Source organism: Pseudopodoces humilis, chromosome 1, assembly GCF_049639895.1.
Source record: "Pseudopodoces humilis isolate 2021_Gansu_Grassland_sample_001 chromosome 1, ASM4963989v1, whole genome shotgun sequence".
Taxonomy (NCBI): domain Eukaryota; kingdom Metazoa; phylum Chordata; class Aves; order Passeriformes; family Paridae; genus Pseudopodoces; species Pseudopodoces humilis.
In genome coordinates, this window is record NC_142200.1 from 128,497,519 (window position 1) to 128,521,005 (window position 23,487).

The following is a 23,487-nucleotide window of genomic DNA, read 5'->3' on the forward strand; positions in this document are numbered from 1 at the left end:
ACTGTTCAGGTAGAGAGTGACCTATCATCCCAAAATGCACAAAATCTAAGTTATGGATGGGAGAGACTGCAGGTCAAAGATTTGTAGTCTCCATTAAGTGCCTTTATGCTTTGTGGGGACTCCATATGGAACACAGACAACCAAGGTCATCCCTCATCCCACTCCTGTGCCAGATGTGCTCATGATGAGACCAGAGCCACTGGCTGCACTGCATTTCTCAGCTTCACAAGCCAGCACTGAGCTGAGGAAAGCAGCTGACTGGGAGGTGAGCAGGAGCAATCTCTTTCCCAGCTGCATGGTAATGCTGGGCTATCTCGTTAGCATAAGACCCACTGTTGTGGAGAAGGCTGACCTTAGACCATGCAGCTCCTCGGTATGGAAAACCTTTTCATTTCACTTTACCCTGGGTAACACAACAGTAATTATCACCGACTTCAAGCAGTGTGGCTAAAGGCTGAACTTCTCCCTCTCTGATTTTAGAGGTGATCTAAATATCAAGCAAACACTGAAAATGCTTGGTGTAATACAGTATCACCTGCATATTTGACATCAAAATCCTGGTTTATCTGTACTACATATAGACTTCTTAAGGTTACAAGATACTATTTTTATACTTGCCTGGGCTTTTCTAGTAAAATGTTTGATCTCTATTAGCACCATGTTTATATGTGCTGCATGCATTTGACAAACTTCACAGGTAACTTGGCCATATATTTTATATAACATGTATTTTATATAACATACATATTTTATATTACATATATATGTTACATATATATATATATATATATATAAAACACATATATTTTACTTGTTACATTTATAGGTATTTTTTTCTTATATGAAAAGCTTGGCATATAATAGCTTCCAGAAGCTCAAAATAAAAGAATGCAAAAGGCCCCTCCAGTCCATGCTGATCACATAGAAAAACCTGAGAGGTGGAAACCCCTTGTATCCTACACTCCTCTCTTATTTCCTAATTATTTCTTTAGTTTTGAGCAAAGAGAGCCAGCATACCTAAGTCCAGATGGCAACACAAGGCTGATCAGCACTAGATTTTACGGACAGTTGTTTCTGGGAGGTACACAAGGAGATGTACAGCTTTTCCCAGTGATCATTGCAAGGACGTTAACTTCTCCCAGTGTGTATGCAGATGCACGCAAGATACCTTTAGGTATAGGTACCATCATAATTAACACCCCTGCTAAGAAGGGGTAGGAAAGAGTTCTGCAGGATTTTAACAGTCTGTGAAACAAGATTCATGAGCAAGGAGGTCATATCTCAGGTTCAGAGACAGCATTGCCGTTATAGATTTACACTTGGAAGGAATTTACATAACATAGCTGCCTTTAATGAGTGTCACTCTACAAATGATCAGAGCCCATATTCTGCCTGCTGCAGACTTTGCAGGCAAACTTAACAGGTTCAGGCCCACAACAAATGGAGATAGCTTAAGAAAAGATTCGTCTTATTTTGTTATCCTACAGGCTTTTTTCTTCTATTATCTTGTGGCATATAGCAAATGTTTAACTCCCAAGGACCTAGCCACCATGCTCACAATTGCCACTGCATCAGCAGAAGGGAGGTGCCCCTCTGGGCAGGCTGCAGCTTTGAACTGGCAGCAGTTTAGAGTCTTCACAAGAATTATGGTGAGAGCATATCCAACATAAAGTAGCCTTCAATTTTGAAAGAAGAGACTACAGAGATTTTTCATTTTAATCCTCTGCTGCAAAATTTCTTCCCTATGGGAGATTCCTTGGGAAGTCAGAGTTAGAAAGGATGTGGAAAGACAAGAGGTCACTGCAGATGTGCCATCACCTACAAAGGTACAGCCACATACCTGATGAATAGTTTGTCACAATTAATCGTATTTTGGTAAATGAAAAAAAAGAAATCAAAAAGATAGAACGTTTCTCCTTTCTAGCCCATGCAGAAGTAACTTGGTATCTACTTTTTTTATACATCAGAATGTCATGAGCAAAGAGCCCTGTTTTCCAGATATTTGTTTTACATTACACAAGTACTAAGACTCTTTGGGGCAGAATGGTGCATCAGTTACCAACAATGCACTTTGGCAAAAAAGGGAATGCAATCATGATAAATAAATATAAATATATTTGATGATCAGTGAATATAGTTATTGCAAATTAGCAATATACCTTCAATGATCAAAAAACATACAATAAAATCTGGATATAATTTAAACTATTCCATGGGCACATAAGAAGTTTTACCTTTTTTTTATTTTGTAATCCATTTCTACATAGAATATTACTGTAGGTTCATGGCAGGAAAGTTTTATGCAATTAATTTTTATTGGATGATGCTTGAAATGCACGGTCCACAAAACTGAAAAGGTTTGAAAATGTAGGAAGACTTCCCATGTTGGCAAATCTGAAGCACATTCATAAGTCACAAATTCATTCTTCATGATTGATATTAATGAAAAGATAGTTATAATTGAATTATGCCTTTCTTTATATACAACCCAAGAAATTAATTTTCTGCTTTAACATTTGCTACATAATGTGTTTTTATGGCATAAAAAATACCCTGATGATTATCTAAACCAGGAGATGTATATTTTTGATTGTAAACCAGTTGTTTTGTAGCCTTGTGTGCTGTACATAAGCTGCGCTTTGGTCAGCATTTCTTTGTAAGAAGGTTTTCTACAGGTAGTGAATTACAGCAAAGACATGAGTGAAATCTCAGCCTTTCTGAAATCAGAAGCATCAGCTGATCGAGTTCTGCAACAGCAAGGATTCCACCCTTTACAGATCCTGTTTTCCCAGTGTTAAAGGCTATGGGTGGATCAGGGAAAGGGGGGCTTTGTGCTGTGTCTAACAGCCATGTCCCCCACAGGCGCTGCAAATACGTGGGGGCTGCTGTTGTCTTTTCAGGTCATTCCCCCAAAGAGGTTGACCAGAGAGCAAAGCTGGAGGGAACAAAGCCTTGCTCTGAAATTTCCTTTCACAGTAGATACAGGAAGATGTAGCTCTAGAAAGGGTTTTGAGGGACTCTGGAAATCTTGGTCTGCTCCAGCCCTTGGGTTGGTGCCCGGTGGAATCCGTGTCAAGCTGAGTGCCAGTCAATCACCCTTTCTTAGTTTATTTTACGTGTTGCACAAAAGTGGTTTAGATGCAATTTCTTTGGTGTAGAACTGAACCTCTTGGAAATTTTTGCTTTGTGAGAGGCTTCTTTTTGCAATTACAATCAGGCTAATTTTAAAACTGATGGAATGTCTTCTTCTCTTAAGATATTCTGATACAAATGAATACCAAACTACTAGTTCTTAAACTGCTGGATAACCCTCACTCCCTCAAAAGCTTTCTTAAAATCTCTGATAGCTATGAGCTAGTAGAATAATAGCATTTTAAAAATACCTACTAAAATCAAGCAAAAACCTGTGGTTAAGGCACAGGGCTGCATGGCACAGGGCTGCATGGACTCAGCAGACTTATATTTGGGTCGTGGCCCTGCCACAGACTAACTGTGTGGTCCTGAGAAAATGATTGCAAACCAGGTGCCAGACTCACTGAATCCACTGAAACTTCCACTGACAGATTTAGGAGCCTATACTCAAAACTGAGACTTTTCCTCCAATCATTATTTTCATTGGTGAAAATTCCCAACCTGTCAGACCATTTTATTGTAGATGCATCTAAACTGTCTCTAAGTCCTCACCAATATTCCCATGAAGGTCAATGGGGAAAAGCTGTCCCTCCATCCCTACAAACAACATATTCCTGACTTACCTGGGTTTCTGCTTTCTGACAGGAATTTTGTACCAAAATCTCCTCCTTTGCAATCATGAGCACTAATTAGTTTCTTCCCTGTAGTTAGGGAACTTTTTTTAAATATTTAAAACATTTTAAAGAGTTAGAAGGACATAAGTTCAACCATTTCTTCTGAAAGAGGCCTGTCTTAAGAGAACCCTCTAGCATGTCCTGATGTAGAGACCACACACACATACATTTATTCATTCACATATGCATAATACACAGACTCTATACCTAGTTCCAGTCATTTCACTGGGGTTTAAGTGATGCAATTTCAAGGGCAGGGAGGTGATCCAGCTCCTGTACCTGATGCAGTGCTCCAGCAACTCCTTTGCTGGAAGCTGAGGCATAGCTGATACAATGCATGTATGTAGCCTGGAGACATTGCACATATATTTAAAAGTCCCTGAAGTTGAGAGAGATGAACCCTTTTCCATGAATAAGGTCAATCTCCATATAAATATTAAAAAAAGATAAATTAGAAGAGCGTATCAAATGCATGTAATATGCACAGTGTTATCTGCAGGCTTTGTTATCAGCCTTTTGATGTCCATTTTTTCCATTTCTTCTGTAAAATTGTCTCTTTCTGTTCAACAAGGCAATTTCTCCTGTGCCTACCACCAGTGACAAATTTACTGAGAAAGTTAAAATCGCCTTTGTGTCATGATGACCTGATGAACTGATGCCTTGAGAGGCTGACCTAGAACAGAGACTAGACAGTTAAATTCAAACCTTTGTTTGTACAAGGGCAAAATAGACATAGGCAAGGCATTCCTGTCCTGTGTGTGAATGCCAGCTGCCCTCAGAAAGACAAAACCAAAAGGCCTTTCCCAGACTGGTTCTCTAATATCAAAAATATCAGCTCTTCAGCAGAATTTCATTTGGGCAGAGGCATTTGTGAATCTTCCAGGAGAGAGCTGGTTCTGAAGCAATGTTTCAATTTAGATAAAGCACCACCAGTTAGCAATATAGTCAAATAACATTAGGCAATTCTACCTGCATGGGACACTGTGGTGTTCAAACATGTCCTAAGAAAATTTTTATTCAGCCAAGGCACAAAATCTTTCAGTGACACTTCCCAAATATAGTTGCATTTGTTATTTTGCTCAGTGCATTAAAAAGCTGCTCAGGAGAGTCTGGACCATTGTTACCCATCAGATTCACTGGACTTGCAAATGTATTTCACAGATACCTGCTTTCTTGGCATCAAGTATCTATTTAATGGAACCTTCTGTACTTAAACAACATCTGCAAGGAAATAGGGGGGAAACCTCTTTATTTTCATATTCCTTGGACAAATGACAAGATTAAAGGACTTGTGATAGCAGTTATACATTATCTGCCTTAGAAATAGAAAGTTTTCCTCATCTAGGGGACAATGGCCCAAGCGAGACCTGAGTGTCTGTCTTGGAGATGTTTTAAGGGCAGTAGACAAAAAAAGTCAGGTCTGATAGATGAGTACCAAATTGTTGTCTTTTATAATATTGTGATAAAAAGTAATTGCTTGTTAACAATATTCCATTTTCAGTGTGGGAACTCTCCTCCAAATCTTCAGACACTTACCTTACTTCTGGAGTGGTGCTCCTGGTAGCAAAGCATTCATTGCCCATCAAAACAGGTTTCATCCCCACAGATACTTTTCCATAAGGTTGCTTTTAGTTCTGAGCTGAAATTCCAAATAATGGTGTGTGTCGATGCAATTTAAAAGCAACAGCCAAGAATGATTGCTCCATTTACAAATCGAAAACCACTCTGCTTCACACAGAATTTTGTACATTTCTCTGCTGTTTTCAGATATTGCTTTGAGATTCTTCTCTGCGTGGCTCTTGAGTGTGAATAGATTTTGTAATGACAAAAAAATCCCTACCAAACATTTTGCTCATACAAATTTCAAGGACATAGGTAAGGAACGGTTTGTGTTCAGACTGTATGGCACTGACATTTAGAATGGACATGAAGTCTTTAACATGTTTCAGCTGCAGAGAAAGCCTAGCTATTCAAAGGTGTTTTAGTACTATGGATTTCTAAAATTCATTTAAGGATGGTTTCAAACTTAGAAAATTTTCCCTTTGCCTCTGGTAGGTCAAACATCTTTACTCTTTGTTGTTCTGCTAAGTACCACACAATTTAACAATGCCACATGGCACAGCTTAAAAGGGTTATCAATGTTATGTCAGAGTAATAATCTCCAAACCAAGACTCTGGTCCTAATAGTGTAGAAGCAAGGCAGTGAATACTTCTGCAAGTTCAAATAATCTGCCATAGCAAGATGTATTCATAATAGGTCCATACCTCTATTTTGACTGCAGCCATTGCTCCCTGCCCCCAAATAGCTGCCTTATTTCTCCTAAAAGCCTAAATAATTACTTTTCATGAAAGACTTGAAAAATTCCCACTGTTTCATGCTGGAAAGCCCCCATCATTTTGCCATTCTCCGGCTGATTTAGCATGAAATGAATGGAACATTCTGTCTCTGATGGAAAGTGTGGTTTTGCCCTTCACTGGCAAGAACCTCAGCAGTAAAAGTTTTGGTTAATGTCCATCAGCTTTCTTTAGGTTTGGAGTCCATCTCCACCATTTTTGTGTTGTGAGAGATCCAGAATAGACATGGACTAACAGCAATTTTCGTGCAGAAAAACCAAGTTTTGTTGGATGTAGCACCTTGGAAAACGTATCTGAAATCAACAGAGTTTTTCTATTTTTGTTGCACTTCAAAAAACACAGCTCATTGGATTCCTCAGGAAATATACCTGACAAAGCCAAGTTTCGGTGTGGTCAAATTAGAAGCAGCTGAAATATTAAACCTAAATTTCCAAGATGGAAACTGTGGGGATTGAGAATAATAAGCAACTGAAATACAATGGTTGCATTTGATACTAAGAAGGAACTGGGATTAAAGAGGAGCTGTGATGGACTATGGTGGTAGAATATACATACACTATTTGCATTTTTGCACAGAATTTAAAGTGCAAAATTCATACCAGAATCACACTTTGGACATTTTTCTTACAGAATAATTTTTCATTTATTCATCTCTATCTTTCAGAAAACTTTCATTCTTGTTCTAATTCTCTGCTACAACAGAAGCTGTCAACATGTAGTTTGAAAGTGCCAGGATTTCCTAAGGTCTTGTACATGAGTAGGGTCACTCAGCTCCTCAGATTTCTTACTGAGAGTGTGCCCTGTTAGATTCAATTTTCTTCTGACATTGACAGAAGGTGTTGATAGTAGAGAAAATGCGTCTTCTTGTTGGCTTGGTTCTGGGTTCAGGTTCTCACTGCCCTAAGGGAAAGGTTGGGTTGGAATCACTGTAATGTCTTTGTTGGTGATGGTTCTGTAGGGTGAAACGTGAAAGGCAAAATGTTTCCCTCCCAATCCCAAACAACTGACATTAAAGTGACTAAGCCAAAAGAAAGAAAAAAAAAAATAAAGCTGGGGATATATATTAAATCCCTGCAAGCTACAAGTCTCTCTAGAGATGGTATTTGCCCCTTTAATTACAGCACCACAAAACAAGAAGGAAGGAACCGCAATTGCAAACAGCTTTTCTAGCTTTTCTTGCTCTAAAACGTGTGCTGTGGGGCAGCATATTATGTGTTATGAGGTTGCTTCCTTTCTTAGGCTTGGAAGGGTTTCATAAAAAGAGCATCAGAGCCCAAACCAAAGTCATAAGTGACCTCCCTAAAGCTGAGAAAACACCACTGAGCCAGATACAGAGGGATTTGGTAGGTTATAATTTTTCTGACAACCCAGCTGTAACTGAACATACAGGAGTTAGCATGCTTGAATTCATCTACCTGTGAAAATGCCTGGGCTCCAAATAGAGCCTGTTTCATATACATAAAAAAAGCCAGGCTAGGAATCTTTCAAATCCCACTAGCATTGCTGCTGTTTAGAAACAATTTGGCTGCATGAAAACAATGTTGACAAAGTGTTGTTCTGTTTTTCTTTAGTTTGAGTTAGAAATGTCTCTAAAGAATCCAGAAAATGCTTCCATGCATCCAAATTTTTTGCAGAGGTATTCAGGTTTACTCTCAACTTAACTGCTTTGGTTTTGCTCTTTCTACTGATGGACAGTAGGAACAGAAAGTTATGAAATTTTCTGTACTCCTCCCAAACATGAGGCTCACAGAGTCCTTTACTGCTCATAGCCATCTTTCAGGTTCTGTCTAAGCTTTGATTGAGACAATCATAGTCTTTATTATGATTATTACTTCTTTAAGGGTTTTCATTGCCAAAAGATCCTAGGCAATGGCTGGAAGTGCTGTTATCTGGGTACAGCAAGGCAAAGTCAAGAGGAGAGTCTGCTCTATGAAGAGCTCAGGAGTCTGTCCACAGACACTGTTTTCACAGCACATGCTGAAATTACACAGGGCAGGTGAGAAAAGGGCTGATGCCCTGGCATAGGGTACTTCCTACTTTGAGGAATTCAGCCTGCAAAGTGCAGGAGTAATGCAAGGCCAAAAAAATGATGTGTTTTGTTACAAATTCATGTATATTTCCTTGTAAATGTGTGTGCCTCTCACCTCAATGATAATAGATGCCAGGAACCTGCTGTGCTTGGAGCAGGCAAAGAAACCAGGAGACAGACTGCTATGCAACCAACTATCCTCAAAATGAACTATCAAACAGGTTTATGTTGACTAAAATGGTATTTTGATGCAATGAAGCTTTTTTTGACAATAACAATTTAATGAGAGGTTTGTTTGTTTGTGTTTGTTGGTTTTGTTTGGGGCTGTTCTTGCTTGTTCTGAACCTTGGGATCGAGGAGCCCCTGCAGTGGAAGGAGAGCCTTACTCACAGACTCCCACACAGCATGCAGCTTGGTGTTTTTCCACCTGACATGATTTGTCTTACAAGAGTGCCAGCAGAGGTTAACACTTCATTAACATATTTCACATCTTCTTTAAGAAGCATTTTTGTTATTTTCTAAGATCTCTCATTTCCTAATTAATTCCTCTGTCATCTTTTTTTTCACTGCGCCTCAGCCAGGGGAGTACAGTCTTTAATGAATTAAACAACATCTTATTTTTGTCTTAGAGCTCCAAATATATTGGATATTTAATTAGGGTTTGTGATAAACTAGTCCACCCTCCTCTTAAGCAAGACTTCTTATCTAGAAATAAGATTTAATAAACAGTCTAAAGGCAATTACAGAAGTACCTGATGTGCTTCCTCTTTTCTCTCTACATGTTAGATAGCCATTTCTACACATCCAGTTTGAATTATAGATTTGACTATTTTCTTTAACTATATATAAATAAATATATAAGTTTCACACTCCAAATTTGTTTTTCCTTTATCTATCTCAGCCATTTGATAGATTTGGTTGAGGACAGTGCAATGAGGGAGAGGAGAGGGAAAAGGAAGGCCCTGGCATCGGCTTTGCTTCCAGAGAAAACGCAAAATAGATTCACTTCTTGTGTTGAATTTCCTTTGTACTGAACAATGAACTCGTGAAAATCTTTCCTCAGTTATGGCCAAGAAGAGGAAAGCATGCTTCACAACAATAGACCCAAGGGGAATGGCAGCAAGAGAGGGGGTGATTCCACCCGTGAAAGAGAAGATGGGATGGCAAAAGATGATCATGAACAAAAATGCACTGTAAACTGAAATCTCTGCTTCTGTTAAGGCATTCTGTTTGGTGTTCAATACTCTAATCCTCAAGCTCAGCTTTTGAAGATGTTTCATACCCTATAAATCATCATACAAGCTACAAAGAGAAAGGGAGTTTCACAGGCTTCCAGCACTGAAAACCCATGTAGCAAAGAGGAAAGAAACACCTGTTACATGGTCATCTGGAAGACAGGATTATAAATTTAGCACTAATGTGTTGCTTTTTCTAAGCTTCTCTTCTAATTTCTTGCCCTGTTGAAAACTCCAGCAAACCATTCATTCTCCATTTCCCACTAGTATGAAGTCTGGATGCTGTCTAGGTTGATTTTTAATGTAAATGTTTTACACTTAATTGCAAAAGGCCTCACTGTCCAGAGTTTCACTGACATAAAAACTTCAGTAATTGTTCTAATTACAAATCTCTTAGTTATACCTTCAAATCAATGGTTCCAAACAATTACAGCTGCCAATCTAAGCAAAATAAGTCTCAGAGATAAAAAACTTTTATATAGCTTTAGATAGGTTTCTATAACAGTGATGGACAGGAATTTTACATGTCTGCAATTGACAGCTGAAGCAGTGAGGATCTATCAGGACTGAAAGGCTGAATCAGGACTCAGTCTGATTCAGCTTCTTAATTATCTGCTTGATTAATTGGCTGTCTGCAGTTTGCTGCTGTCTCCATTTTCAGGAGTCTGAGTTAACTGAACCATGTCTCCCTGTAACAGAAATGTTATAAATTCACTGAAGATTCATAACAGACTGATAGGAATAAAATTTGTTCATCTTCCAAGCACTGAAACCAAGGAGATTTTTGGAGGAGCTCTAAAAATTATTATTTTCATGTTGCCTACCCCTCCTCCTGCCAGATGTGGCTTCCCCCAGAGCTAATACATCAATTTGCCTTTTTCCCGGTCACCATTAAATCAAACCACTATCAATTTCAGGGCTCAGACTAAGTTGCGAGAGCTGTCACTGATTTAGGGACTGCACCCTTTAGGCCTAAAAATTATTGTCAACACTCTAAGTGATACATGGGATAAAAATGCATTCTATTAATTTTCTGTCAAATGAGGTTCAGAATAACTGAAGCTATGTATAACTATATTTTACTTCCAGTCATTTTGCCACAGGTGCAAATAACATAAACAGACTATGTAATTTTAGAAATAAAACTATACATTGTTTAGTGTATGCTATAAGAGGATCATACTCTATGAACATATTTTTAATCATTTAATCAAACCAGAAAACTCTTAATCCTATGTCAGAAGGCTAATGCAATCATTATTTTGGTTATATGCTCCAAATCTGTATAATTTGGAAAATAAATAGCAGCAACTACTCTTATTCAGAAATCTTTCTAAGGAAGCCAATAAACAGGATTTTTATCCCTGGTAACAAAACACACAGAATTCACCAAAAAAATGTGCTTTCCATGAAACTAAACAACAAATGAAAATTCTTGTATGATTGCCCTGTGTAAATAGAAGAAAATATATTTGTGCAGGTCTTAGAAAGGAAGGAACAGGAAGGGTTTTTTCCCAGAAGTTTTCAGTGACTTCGCATTACTACAATTAGAATTCCCAGACTTGGGTTTTACTTTAAAAGAGTTAAGGTTTTCATAGGTCAAATTCTCAACAGAGTCTGTGTTGGGTACATTTGCTTTGAAGGATGTCACAAGGAAGATTGAATATGAATATGAATATAATTAATACAATGTATTTTTTAAATATAAAATATATGAATACAGCATTATTATGTATTATAATAGTATAATCTGCAATACAGTACAATATACTATATGGAAAAAACATTTGTAAATCCAGTGGAAAAAGCCCTCATCAAATTCCAGCAAGAATTTCACTTTGGGAAAGGATGATCAGAGAGAGAGCTAGGGTGAGGTAAAGAAGAGATCTGCAGGGTAATTCACCAGCCATGCTACCATGGAAGGATAACAGCAGCTTCAATTAAAGTGAGAATCGGGATTTCCTCCAGAATCACAGAATGGTTGAGGTGGGAAGGGCCTTTAAAGATCATCTACTTCCCACCTGCCTTTCACTAGACCAGTTGCTCAGCACCCCATCCAGCCTTGCCACAGTCCCCCAAGCCTCACTGCCCAAGCAGCTATTTCAGCAAGCTGGCAACATTCTCAGCAGCTCCCTGATCAAATCCTGCCTTGCTGCATGTGGGACAAGTGTATCCATGAGCAATTTCTGTGCTGTTTCTGAGCAGGTGGAAATAAGCACCAGCACTTTACTTAGTTGCTGAGCCCTGGAGGGTTTTACTGCCTTATGTAAGACTTCTGGCTACCATCAGGGAAAAGTATCACAAATGAGATTGGGGAGAAAAAAAGTCTGTAAATCTGTATGGCAGTTTTTATGGGGAAATGAAAACACACATAAAAATTAGAGTCTTTTATTTCATGGACATGGCCTCAAAGTGTTGAGTCAGTAGAACAGGAAGCAGAAGTGTTGTAACATAATCTGGGATAAATTTCTCATAGAAAAGAAATGTTACCACTGAAGATGAATAGATCACACCAACACAGATCGAGGTGTGGTGAAAGAAAGAGCAGAGTTTATTTTTCCCACCAGGATTTATAGGCTCCTGACCACGGCCAGGGATTGGATGGTCAGGATAACACTTTCTCACTGCACTGGCCATGAGAGATGCCCATCACAAGACGTGGAACAGAAAGAATGTACACATATCTATGTTTACAGTTACTCTCCTGGGAAAGTCCTTAGAAAACTATGTTAGCAAGCTCAGAAGCTGAGTTTTCAGGGCAACATCTCACCCTTTTTGGTTTAACAAAAAGAAAAAGAAAAATGAACAAAGAAACTAACAACATTATAAACAATCAAAAAATAAATAATAGAAAAATACAATACTCCATACAATCAGAAGGCTGTAATTTCAGGGTGATATCTCACCCTTTCGTTATTACAAAAAAAAAACAAACAAACAACAAAACCAGAAAAACTACAAAACTCTAAAATAAATGACACAGTTGTCCAACATCAACACCTGCTTGTGGTTGGCTCTCAATTTGGTCACAGAGGCAGAATCCATGGCCAAATTGAAAGGTGCCTGGGAAAACCTATGAAATGCTATGACAGCAGCCTGTAATTCTATCAGTTGGGCTGATCCAGCCTCATGACTCTCCAAAAACCTAAAAACAAAACAAAACAGCGACATCAATGGAAAGATTAATGTAATAAACTTGAGGAGCAGAAACTGCTTGCAGAACCTCCTCCAGCATCTACTGTGCCTGTGGGGTCAGTGTCAGAGGTGACTTTAAAATCAGAGTCCCCCTTTAACAGACCAAACAAGGGAGACAGTTCTGTCATGGTCAGTCCCATATAAGGACACAACCATGTGAAAGTCCATTAATATCTGGACACCATTCATGCAGTGTCTGCACTGAATGCAAAAAAATAAAATAATTGCACCTCCAAATGCAAGACTGTTTGTCCCAAAATCATTTTGACCCTCAAATAATTTCAGGGAGGTTGTGGAGACGAGCAGCAGGAAACTGCTTGCAAACTTCAGAGGGCTAGAGCTCCATATCATCGGCAAATGCCGGCAAATTTTCACAAGCCTTATGGCAAAATCTCCATTGATATCTCTGTGTGGGCTCAGCATTAATGATAGTTGGCACCGAAAAGACAAATTTCATTCTGTCATCGGGATGCAAAGGAATTGTAAAAACAATCCTTCAGATCCACAATGAGGACTAGCCAATCAGCAGGAAGCATGACAGGTGAAGGCATGCCAGCCTGCAACATCCCCATGCTTTCCATCATAGCAGTAACTTTCTGGAGGTATTGTAGCAACCTCCATTTCCCAGACTTCTTCTTGATACAGAAAACAGGAATGTCCCAGGGACTGGTTGAAACTCCAGATCACTTTGATCCAACTGTTCTCGCATCAAGTCACAGAGGGTGACTAGTCTATCATGAGAAAGGCCAACAGAATCTGCTGAACAAAGACTCAGTCTCAATTTCTTCTTTGTGTTGAATGTGTCAGCATTGGGTCCAGGGGTCACTCCGGGGGCCCGTCAGCAAACCTGACAATCGTGATGTCCATGCCAGTGTCAAAACCCACGGAAGCCAATCTCTGACAGCATCTCACCAAGGATGGACCGGGTGCAGACCCATTCAGGATGATCCCTGGCTGTCAAAACAGCAGTCCAGTGACCCAGGGAGGTCCAGGGAACCCGAAGCCACCATCTCCCCGCAGCTGATTCTCAGCTCTGCAAACATAAAACTCAAAAGGCACAAGGTGAGCAAATCCAGGTCCCGCAGGGATAGAAACAGGAGGCAGGAGTGTGGAACCCATGGCAGAAATGCACCCCAGGAATTCCGAATCAACGTGCCCTAGGTGAGCAATGGTGCCTTGGGCAGTGTTATTCAACCACGCCACAAGAAGAGCACTCAAGCCCTCACCCACCGGATCAAAGCATTTGGAAGTACATGGAATGCCTGATACACTCAGCTGCACAGTCATTTTACAGGAGGACAAAGTCCACAGGCCAGCTGAAGAGGCTCCAGCAGCCTGGGACCCCTGGCCCGTCAAGGCCACCGGCTTTTCCCCCGCGGCATCACCACCCGAACCAGTGGTAAACAGCTCAGGACCTTGGTCTGCCACAGCCACAGGAGGCGACGGGGGAGGGCTGGCTCCAGCCGCAGGCTCGGGTGATACCTGGGAACCCGAGACGGGGGGGTTTGGAGGCAGTTTGGCACAGCCCGCCTCCAACGCCGGGAAGGACCGGGGTGCCAGTAGAGGTACAGCCTGTGAAGCCGCAGCATTGTCCTGCTCTGCTGCCAAGGGACAACCCGGGCTTGCAGGAAGGAAAACCGGCAGCATGGGGTCGGCAGAACCCGGCCCGGTGTCCGCAGCACTCGCAGAACCCGCCCCCACGCCCCACGAATCTGGGGCGGGGGGGGCAGCGCTGAGAACCGCCCCTAACAGTGGTTCCCCAGGGGCAAAAGGTCCAAGAAGCAGTGCCGGCTGCTCCTCTGCTGGAAAAGCGTGTGCGGCCACTGGCACGGAGCCTGGCCCCTGCCCGTCCCCCACCGCGGGGCAGGGCACGGCCCAGCCGCAGCAGGGACAGGGGACAGACCCTGAGGCATCCCCCAGAGGCAGCGCCGCCCCCCGTTCAGGCACCCCCCCATCGGTCTGTGCCGGGAGGGCACGCGGAGGTGGCGACCCCACCCCGGGCTTCCACCGCCGGGGCGCGGGCCGAGGCGGCGTTACACCCCCCGGGTCCGCGGTGCCCCTGACAGCCTGCGGGCAGGGATCCAACCCCGCCCCGGGCCTACACCGCCGGGGCGCGGGCTGAGGCGGGGTCACGCCCACCGCTCCCACTGCGCCCCCGTTCAACCTGCTGGGGGCCCCGGCGATCCCGGGAGAGCTGACCTCGGGACCCGACCTCAGAGCACCGCCGCACCTTTGCCAGATCCCGAGCAGCCGGAGCAGCCGGGGCTCATAGCTGACCAGCAGAGACTCGATCAGGGAATCGCCAAAAGAGTCCCAAGCCGACTTCGAAAACATGGCCTCAACCACAGGGAAAAAAACTCTCATCTTTGCCATACTCACACAGTCGCTGAAACTCAGCATTCAAAATGTCAATCCCTCTCTGATCCAACACCGCATACCATATCTCCATAACCAAGCCCTCTGTAGGAGAGAGCCCAAAAAAGAGCCATAGCCACAGGCTAGACAATACCCTGTAACACACGTGCAAGACACGTTGGGTCACCAGATGTTTCCACTGAAGATGAATAGATCACACCGACACAGATCGAGGTGTGGTGAAAGAAAGAGCAGAGTTTATTTTTCCCACCAGGATTTATAGGCTCCTGACCACGGCCAGGGATTGGATGGTCAGGATAACACTTTCTCACTGCACTGGCCATGAGAGATGCCCATCACAAGACGTGGAACAGAAAGAATGTACACATATCTATGTTTACAGTTACTCTCCTGGGAAAGTCCTTAGAAAACTATGTTAGCAAGCTCAGAAGCTGAGTTTTCAGGGCGACAAAGAAATCCACTTCAAACACATGATGAGGAGTGTTGCATCCAAGCCACTTTCCCTTTGCCTGTACCCACCTAGGCCTTTGGAGATGAACTTCCTTGCTTGGACTCCTGTTTTCCTACAACCTGAGAAAGGATAGAGTGTGAATATTTCTACATGCTTGAGTGGAGATTGTTAGATTAGGATCCAATATCTACAGCTGCACTGCAATGTATTGAGTTCAGTAAGAGAGGAAAAAAGAGACTTGGATAGCAGCACTGCCCCTGGGGTGAAAGTCACATCTCACAGGAACTCAAAGCTTCATTACAACAAAGCAGAGCAAGCAGATTCCTGACTTATTCCAATGTGTGTTAGGCTAGGGAGCACAGCTAGCTGGTGGATGGCTGGGCTGACTCCAGGCTAGGTATGGAGCTGGAAACACATCCCATCAGGGGACATGACAAAGCAGCTTGAGTGCAGTGCTGCACAACCCTCCAAAACTGTGCTGTGGTCGCAGGGCTCACAGGGCACTCCCATCAGCTCGCTGTGATTTAAAACAAGACAGTTCATCTTTGACTGACAGCACTTGTTCCCATCCTGTTGACCCACATACATTGTGCCAGCTAGTCCATGGCAAAAGTAAGGGCCTCTAAAATCTGGTGGGAAAGAGACGAAGGGGCAGGAAAAACACAGGGAGCAATCTTTGCTGAGACTCAGAGCCCTTACTCCTACAGGAGAGACACACAGTGTCACACAGGCACATAGAAGCAGTAGTGGTATCTTCTGCTTTGGAAATGGGGCTGACACAAGAGGAAGAAAACATTTGGTCTTTTACCCAGTGGGCTGCAAATCTGTCCAGAGAAAAGAGGTCCCTGCCCAGGAGTTAATGAAATCCAGGAGCCCATTGTGCCACCTCAGCAAAGGTGTTTTCACCTAAGGTTTTGAGGAGTAAGTAATAAAAGTGATAGGCTCTCTAGATTCACAATTCTTACTATTTAAAATCTCACCCTGCTATTGCAGGTCTTTGCAGCTTTATTTAAGTTGAGAAACACATTCCATCTGTTGTCTGAAAGCGGGTAAGAGACATCCTTTCAGTGTAACATCCCCACAGGATCCCAGTGGCTTTTCTCAAAATCTCCAGAAAGCTCTTGGATGCACCTCAAGCAAATATCTCCTCATAAACATGACAAGGTTTCAGGAGCCAGGGACACAGAGGGAGTTTGGTGCAGCAGTGTGAGCAGAAAGCCAGATGGATGAGATGATCAAACTGTCAGAGCAGGGTTCTGTCACAGACATGGCAAGAACACCTACACTACACTTTTTTCAGCAGAACGGGTTTAAATATGCTTTTAAAATTGTCTGATTTGCTTTTAATCAAAGAGAAGAACATTTGTGTCTGCAAAAAAAAATCTTCTGAGGCCATTTAACATTACTTCAAGAGCTCAATTATTTTTAAGAAAGTCTTACAGAAAATCTTCCCCACCTTTAAGAGAAACAAGCATGTTACCCCTCAAGAGAGGCATAATGAAAGCAGACATCTAGGCAGAGAGAAACATACACTTTTGGAGGTTTTATTTGGCCAATCACTAGGAGGGCTGAAGAGTGATGCAAACGCAGGAGTCTTACCATGCAGAATTAGCTCTGCTCCTTGCAACATACTTGTCTTCAAAAATCCACTAGATTCAGCACCAAATATTAGTGTTCATTAGTGTTAGGGAAAAAGCAATTATAATGAGACTTGTCTAAATAGTTAAGTGAAGCTCCTGCTGTGCCAATTCCTTCCCAAAAAAGTGACTGTAACTAAAACACTAGACACATGAGCAGTCCCTGCTACAGCTGCTTCTGTGGTAGCATCCTCAGCAGTTTCCTTCTTTCCTGTGATCTGCTTGAAGGTAACACGGCCATGTTCACCCTCATCTGTAGTCAGGTTTCCCTAAAGCAAAGGTGTGCAGGGTGTGCAGGAGCACAGGTATCAGAGTGGAGTGGGCTAAAGCACCAAGTGGGAATGATACCAGTGAAAAGGAAAAAAATTCCTATTTTACATCAGCTTTATATCCAATTGCCCATTTTATTGCTTTTATTTTATTGCTTACATGAGTGGACAGTATATCTTCTGGTGCCTATGTAAAAAGCACATCACACCAGGACAAACAGCCTTAATAAGTATTCCATAACCAGCAGGATAAATGAAAACAGAAGGGTATTTTAAGGACAAGTTATGGCTTTTCCCGAAACTTTGCAAACTTGATATGCTTCACTAAAGTTACCAGGAATAGGGGAGGTTTACTGTCTTTGGATCATTTATAGATAAACTCAATGACAAAGCATAGGAAAAATGCTTCAGTTTCCTGACTCTACAATCAGCCAAGTGGACAGGCCTTTAGGACTGAAACACTCTGCAAGTACAGAAATACATTGGATCTTGGATCTAGTACATCCTTAGGCAAAAATCAGCTTTCCATTTTTCCATTTCCTTAAAAGAACATCTTAACAGGCAGAATGTGACAATATTAATTAATGTGGCAAAGAGGAAAAACTGTTGATTTTGTCCCCAAGAAATTTTCCCTAATGGCTCTGTTACTGAATCAGTTCAGATTATTTCAGACAGTGGCACAAAGGCGTGGTATGCTTGCCAAGTCTTATAAAGATTGATGGCTCTAGCAACAAACAGCACAAGGGGAGATATTCCAGCTTCCAGGGCTGTTAAATCCTGGGAAGGCTGTTCCCTTGGTGCAGCAAAACTGTAAGGAAAAAGGAAAATACCTACAATGCTTAAGCTAAATAATACGTAAATAATGCTTATTTACCTAAAAAATGGGTAGTTTATGAAAAAGTTTTCAATAATCTGTTCAATAAACTGTTCCTTTGAACACCACCCTGCTTCGTTCTTCATTCAATATATCTGAAGCCACAGGTTTGAAAACTGAGCCCGCCACTCAAAGAAGGTGCTCATTTAATAGCTTGGTTCAGATTTGAAATGTAGTGCCCTTAAACACTCTTTTATTTCTGTTTGAAACTTAGCTAAGCACTTTTCCAAGTGCTTCAATGAAGTGAGGCCCGAATTGTTATATTTCAAAATACTGCTGATGTTCTGTAAAATGTGCTAATTTTTCCTGCCTAGAGGCAAGTGAAAGAAGTTGCTATTATTCGTGTCCTGGAGACTTTGTTCAAAGAGGGACTGTGTCCTCCTTGACTTCAGCAGTGGCCCTTTGTGGCCTTTGAGCATGGGGTTCAGCCCATACAGCTCACAAAAAATGTTCCCATAATTAACAGAAAAAGAGATTTCATAAACAGGCAGAGTAAGCACCTCTGAAATTGTCCAAAGGCTCACCCAGGAAATCTACAGGGACTCCGCTAAAACGATGCAGTTTTTGCATTGATATTACTTCTGTGAATTTTCTTCTTCATCATCCTATTGTCACAAGATATTTTTTGAAATGAGAGAAAATTTTATTTCATCTATCTGATATCTGCAGAGGAGAAATGCTATGTAAAAATAAGGAAATATAAATCATGCAACTGTCTTCCAGAACCGCTTACCCTAGCAAATATTTTTCCTATAAAAGTAGGTTGAAAGGTAGAAATTTGATGTGAAAAGCAATATTTACTAATTTCATTTTTTCACCATATGTTGAAAGGCTTGGAAGGAATAATTATTTTTAAATGTAGGGGAAAAGAAATCTAAGGTGCTTCTAGCTTGTTAAGAGAAATCTTTTATCCTTCCTTCTATGTCAGGGACAAATGATGCATTCTCTAATTTTCCATTAAATCTGCCTTCCTTTCATTGCTTCCATCACCTAAACTGGGAATATACTAAAATTTATAATTATTTGCTTATAACTCTTTCCTCTTGATGGCTGCCATTCAACAAGAGAGCCACTCTAGTTTGGACTTACCTAATGCAGTGAGTCCATTTCTGTGCATGAGTGCCCAGAGGAAAATAGGAAACTGCCCTAAGCTCTTCCCTGCCTCTCAGAGGGTAGTCTGATACACCCTCACTACGTGACTTCCTCAGATACAAAATTTAATTTTCTGCTCTTATTCACAGTAGCCATGCCTGACCCTGAAGTTCCATTTGCAAAGGCAGCAACAGTTTGGGACCAAGGTGTGACTCCACCTGGTCATGCAGGTGCTGCATCCTCCTTGCCAACAGCTCTGACATTTATATGGTCACCTTCCTCTGTGCAGTTGAGCAGCACATCACAGGGCACAGGCTGCTGGGCATGCAACTGTAAAACCTAATATAATAATATATAATAATAATTCTGAGCATGTAACTGTAAAAAAGGAATGTACTTTCCTCTCAGAAATAAATTGTACCAGTTGTGAGTGACTCCTGTGTGCAAAAGTGGTTGTTAGTGTCACACAGAATTGTGGCCTTGCAAAAGGCCACATAACTGGACATTTATCAATATTTCAATGTATATTCAAATAAAAATATTTACTTGAAAATTCCCCAAAGCCAGACCCTGCTTTCACCAGTATGCAGCCCAGGGAAGTCTTTCATGGCAGAAAAAGTGGCAGCTCAGGGCATGCCTCTGGTGCACCTTGGTCAGTCCCTCATGGCCTCGAGTGAGCACATCGCTCCTTTTCTGCAGGTGAATTTACCACAACTGTCAGAGCATCACACACAGCATACAAAGAGTGGCAAGCTGTTGCCTGACTTTGTCATGATGTTGTATATACAGTCTGATGGCCACCAGCTCTTTAAAATTCATTTTGGTAAGCACATTTTCACAAAGGTTGAAGACAACCATAGGATGTACTGTCATAACCCGTTTTTCTCTCCCTTCAGGAACAAACTAAGTGTGGCAATGCAGAACAAGCAGTACCTAGTCTGATAGACCTTGCAAACACAAAAGTGAAATTTGAAAAGAAAACACACATTCAAAGTGATATTTCTTTACACAGAAAAATAATCCATTAGTCCTTGCTGGAGAGAATAAAACTCCTCCACACAGAGGATCATTTCAGACATGCAAAAGGCATATGTGAGATCCATCTTCACCTGACATCAGCTCCCTGTTCACTTTATTTTGTACCTAATTTAAATTAACTCCCTAGTTTTCACTCATAGTGAATGAAGAGAGATTTCTAGAAGTTACTAGAAGTCACTCATAGTCCCTAACTTCACATGGCTAAAGTCAGAGCACATTGACTTCACTATTTTATTTTTTTTATTACCGGGAGACCAGAATTCATCCCCTCACTCCCTTTAGAAAACACCAGCCTCACCTTATGTAGTTTAGGAAGAATTTCTATTCATTCTCATAAAGCAAGATGACTGACTATGCACCTACCCCTTCTTTTATAGACATGGCAAGGTAGATCCTTTCTGCATAATTCTGTGTCTCCTTCAGCAACATCTTATCACAAAAAGTTTGTCACTTACTCTCTGAGTCTTCTATCTGCTTCCAGGTTGCCATCAGTGCAACTGCTGGGTCTTGCCCTTTCTCTGCTTCTTCTGCCACTTCTGTGCACACTGATACACACAGAGTAAAAAAACTGAAATATAAATTACCTTTATATTCTGTGTCAGGGTCCTAGAGGAATCAATTCAATCAGCTGCCTAAGCTCTTGCCTAAACCTGCATGAAGCTCAACTTCCCATTATTACAGCTATTGCTAAACCAGGCATTTAATAGTCCTATGATTTGTCCTGGAGTCATTTATCACATTCAGCAGCTTCAGTGAAGTAGTTTAAATAATTATCCAATAGTGAAATAATATTTACAAAAAAAGTCAAAAAAAACCTAGGGGGATATAGAAGGATTCAAAAAGTGACAGAGAGCATTTGTTAACTGGGCATACAAACATAGGAAGCTATGTTCAGTATCATACATATTTTGTTCAGCAAAAATCCTTAAACTGCCTTTTAATGATTGGTACATGAAAACAGTGTTCATCATCAACAACAATACTGTACAGATATTGGTGGATCGAAAAACTTACTACTAAGGCAATTTCACAGAAAGATTTTGGTTTTTTTCTGTAAAATCTGTTTGTTTAAAAACCAAAACTGAAGTCTAGCAAAAAGTAAGTCTATTGTTCATTGCACAAGTCATTCCTAGATACTAAGTTAGATACTAAGTTGTATGCTGGGGTCAGGGGCTGCCCCTCCAGAAAGGCATAGATTTTCTGTAGATTCCATGTCCCCTCTGCCACACCCAGTCAGACATCTCAGTTTTCCTGGGGTACCACAAATCTCTCTGATGATGCATTTCGTTCATGCCTTTTTGGCCTATGGGTATTTTTCTTTTCTATCTGTAATTTCTTTTTTACAGATTGAGCCCAGCCTTCAACTGCACTGCTTGTCATGAAGCATCTCCATTTTATCACTAAACCCTGTCCCCATGGTGAAGGGAGCACAGCACAATTACACTCATGGCACAGAGGTGGGCTTATAGCAGTGTCTGCCTAGAAAAGGCCTTCCACAGGGTGCTCAAGTGTGATATTTATAGTTAGAAATGGTGACTAAGCTGTAGCAAAAGGATGGTATACAAAGAGGGAATTTACGCAGCAAGGCTCCCAACATTCTTAAGAACCTACCTTCCTCCAGAAAAATCTGTGTGGTGACAGTTGTCCCAGCAAATACATACCTTTAATGTACATCACAGAGTCATCCTTTCATTAGTATTCCCAAGTTATGTTTGTTCTCTGCTCTGTACTATTCACTTGCTATTTAATCAAGCCAAACAGCTAAGCTGTTCCCTTCTTTTTTTCCCTTAACTTCCTAAATAGGTGTTTTTATCTTAGCTGTTCTTTCATTATTTTTCAACATTTTTGTGGATTACTAGATTTTACAATTGTTATTGTTTCTGTGTTGATGTGTTTTGTAGGTGTCACAAGAATTCACTCTTCTCAACACTATAGAAAGGTAAATTCAGACAGACAAGGAGTTCAGGAAACCAGGGAGACAGTGCTGGACACCATGACAGGCATTACTCTTGGCATATAAAGAACTTCATAAGCTTCTTATGTTTGGAAAATGTCAAAGCAAAGGAAAGAAGTTTAAAGAGTGATTTGCAGAAGAGCAGCATGGTCAGCACGAAGTTGTTACTGGTAAGTCATTTTTCCCCAGACATGAGGCACAGAACAGGAGAAAGCACAATGACTGTCACTGGAAATTTAGTCAACATGAGCAGAAGAGCTGGCATTGTGGCCAGTGAGAGCTTCTTGGGCTCAAAGTGAAGACAGACAATTCAGATTTGATACTTTAGAGGACTGGGGGATGGCATAGGATGGAAAGAGAGAGAGGTTGCCCTCTCACTGCAGACCATCCTTGCAGACCTTTGCATGTGTAAATGCTGGTACCAGAGGCAAGGTTCAGGACAGAGCTGTGGGGGTCTCATTTTGCACATACCTTGTCCTGACTCACACAGCTATACTGACAGAACTCTGAAGTGAGGATTCTGCTGAAAGGATAAAGGGATTTATTTAATTTTTAAGAAGCCACTGCTGATGTGTTCTTATACAGGTCAGCTTGGCTACAAACCGCATAGGCAGCGCAATGGCTGCACGTAGTCATTAGTACTCCCTTGGACATTTCTGCATGCACCAGCTCTCTCACAGGGCTGGCGTTCACTGCTGAGATGCTTTACTGCCAGAGAAGCAGAGCAGTTACCTGTGGAAACACCATGTGAAACCAGGGTGAACTCAGCACTGTGGTGGGTAAGCTGGAGAGCCATGAAATAACCCAGTGCCTGAGAGCCAGCAGTCCTTGCCAGCCCTCATACCACAGTGATTTATGGAGAAGTTTTCTAGAAGTATTTTTCCTCAATATTTAATCACAAAGTAGCCTGGAGGTTGGTTTCAAAAGTGTTCAAAACTCCTGGAAACAGCACTTACCCTTTTTGGTTATTTTCACTTGGAGTAGCTAAATACTTATCTATCGGACTTTTAAATCTAGTTCCTCAAGGGCAATTTTGTGAGAGTTGTGGGTAATTGGTAGTTCTGAAGCTGTTAATAAGCTTAATATGCAAGAGTCTAGATATGCTTTAGCTCATGGAACAACAACTTAGTTAACCTTGTTAACCTAATGTCTAGTCACTTCTGTTCTTACCAGTTT